The sequence below is a fragment of the Mastomys coucha genome, chromosome X, assembly GCF_008632895.1.
Source record: "Mastomys coucha isolate ucsf_1 chromosome X, UCSF_Mcou_1, whole genome shotgun sequence".
Lineage (NCBI taxonomy): Eukaryota > Metazoa > Chordata > Mammalia > Rodentia > Muridae > Mastomys > Mastomys coucha.
In genome coordinates, this window is record NC_045030.1 from 11388722 (window position 1) to 11392008 (window position 3287).

The window sequence follows — 3287 nt, forward strand, 5'->3', positions numbered from 1 at the left end:
AAATAAAGAAAAAAAAAATCACCACTAATTTCTTAGCTCTAGCTACCCAACATCACTTGTCCCAATAGTCCTTTCTATTTTTTACTCTAAAGCCAGAGCCACATGGCCGAAGCAGCCTTGTTCTGCTGCTTGCTGGGATTGGAACTCCCCCTTCCCCTATTCTATTACCAGCTTTCTATTTTCCAATTTCCTCTCTACCTAAGCTTGGCTGTCCTGGAATTAGCTCTGTAGATTGACCTTGAACTCCATAGATTTGTGTGCCTGCCTCCTGGGATTAAAGGTGTGTACCACCATGTCTGGACTTAAGCTTTTCTTCACCTAGAACTTGCTCTGTCCCAGGCTGGCCTTGAAGTCAGAGATCTGCTTGGCTTTATCTCCTGGGATTAAAGGTGTGTACCACCAATCCTGGATCTAAATTTAGCTAGGTAGTATCTTTCCCCAAAGTCCCACTGTTTTAATCTGCTATCTCCTAGAACACAGGATTCGGCTCCATTTCACTTCCTGGTGCCCCTTTAATACTCAAATCATAAATTTTATATTTTTCTTTCTAAGCTTGCTACACTTGTTCAAATTGCTCTTCATGAGACTTAACCAGAGAACAAAGTCTCTGGTGGGCTTTTTTTGAGACTTCTTTTATCAATGAAATTAACATAAATTGCTTTACCTTAGCCTCAGACACTTTAGACAAGGACAAAAATCAGCCACATTCTTCACAAAATACCACAAAAACAGTCTCTATGCCACATTCTGAAATTATTCTCCTCTGAAACTTCTGGGGCTAGGTCTACACAGTTCAGATCAGTCACAGCAACAAAGTCCTCCATATCCCTACTAGGATAGCCCATTAAGCCCCCATTTAAAGCATTCCACTGCTTTCCAAATCCAAAGTCCCCAAATCCACATTCTTCCAAACAAAAGCATGGTCAGGCTTATCACAGCAATACCACACTTCTGGAACCAGCTTTTTAGTGTTTTACTGCTGTGAACAGACATCATAACCAAGGCAACTCTTATATGGACAACATATAAGCCCATTTAATTGGGGCTGGGTTACATGGATTCAGAGGTTCAGTCCATTATTACCAAGGCAGGAGCATGGCAGCATCCAAGCAGGCATGGTGCAGGCAGGGCTGAGAGTTCTACATCTTCATCTGAAGGCTGCTAGTGGAAGACTGACTTCCAGACAGCTAGGGTGAAGGTCTTAAGCCCAAACCCACAGTGACATACCTACTTCAACAAGGCCACACCTCCTAATAGTGCCATTCCCTGGGCCAAGCATATACAAACCATCACAACTGGGAAGGCCTTCCTGTGCAACCTTTCAAAGAGAAGGAATTCAAAAGCTAAACCAGAAATCTGTGATGAACAGTGTGATAGCAAACAGTGTGATGGCCACTGTGTGACAGGCTGGGATAATATTGTTAATCCCACAGAACCCAAGCCTGAGGTCTAGGAATTACCTATGATTCAGAACTCTGAGAAGAAGGAAGGGCAAGTAGAAGCCACAGCAGGTAAGAAATGTTGTGGACTGCTGTTTGTATATTCTGTTGCCTCAAGAGGGGTGCTCTGACAAGGAGTAGATCATGTATTGAGGTGATGCCAGGTGAAATCTTAATTAGTCAAATAAAGGCTAGAGTCTGTGATTGGGTAGTGGAAGGAAAAGGCAGAGCTGAAAGTTTTAGAAAAGGAGAGAAGGGGGAAGAAGACAAGACAGAGGACAGAGGGAGAGGAAGATGGAGGAAGAAGAGATTGAAGATGGAACAGACCCCACGTGGCCTGGTGGAGGAGCAAGTACCTAGGGATTTCGTAGGTGGGCAATAGAGAAGTGTAGTGTAGTGTAGTGACATATTTGCTCAATCTAGGTGTCCAGCTTGTATTCATATTAACTGAGTTGTGTGTTCTTTGCATGAGTATTTTGGGGTTGGAGATTTATGGTTATAAATCTGCCTGGTATAATATAAGTCTCTAGTATTTTAATTTCACTGGGCTAAGGGGAGCTGAGTGAGCCATAGCTGGTGTTCTGCAAGCCAGCCACAGTGGGTGGGTGACCTGAGAAATGTGAGTGGTAGCTCCAGGCATTTCAGTTTAAACTGGTTTGGTTAGCTTAGCAAGCTAATTGCAGGAATCAGGGCAAGACCACTACATAGAGCTAGCCCTGGGGGTGGGCAAAACCACCAATGTCAGCACCTAGCTGGATTTAGCATGGGTTTTATTTACAACTACATGCTACAGAACTCCCCGATTACAGGGACATATTGAGTACACCTAGAAATGTACAGCCCAAATTCTGCCTCAATGCCAATATCTATGTTTATAATCTGGCTGTGTTGAGCTTAGGTATCTGAGAAGTAGGGTATGGCAGCATCTCGGACAACTTTGTCACCAAAGGTCACAAAAGATTTTAACAAGACACAGGACATCACAAATGCCACAGACAAGTTAAGAAGAAAAAGAAGCAGAGGACACAGAGTATGAGGAGGATGAAGATGATAAAGAGAAGGACAAAAAATGTACCATTGATCAAGCCAAGAAGCAGCTGTAGATGCCATGCTGGCTGCTTCCAGAGCTAAAGCCTCAATGCTGTCTTTACGAGACTCAAGAAATTTCAGAGCTTTTATCCAGGGGGTTTCAGATTTAGTACAAATTGTAATGACCCCTCCTATACACAAGTACATTCAAATGGGTGCATTGCCTTTGATTTCCTTTAGTCCTGTTGGTAATCAAGCTATGCTCAGCCCTGAGTTTCTGTACATTGTATGACAATAAAGATTTTAGGGTTGTTTCCTACCTAGGAGGTTCCATTTTATAAACAGATGACTGCTTTAAGGAAGAAGTCCCTGAGTATATTCAGATCCTACACCATCTATTAGGTAACCGTCATCCAGCATACACTGACAAATAACATTCCTGGGAATAGAAGAGGACCCACTCTATTCATTTATTAGGTGAATTGAAACTCTGGCACATGTGCATTTAATTAAAACTCTATAAGGAAAACCAGGCCTTAGAACTTTATCAGATATGCCAGACCAAGGAAATGATAGAACTCCTTCACCTGGAGCCCACTAAATGATGGACACCTAACACTGTATTGTCATGGCTCCCACATCAACCTATCATCTGATACCTGATATGCACAGTAAGAACTGAGGATCTCTTCACTGTTCCTGGAGCTTTTGCTTGGCTATGTTCCCTGCTGTTGACACTGCCTCCTGGACCGGTTGCCTGTTCACCATTTGCCTATCTAGACCTGGATCTTATCAGCCGTTTTCTGCCCCTCACCCATT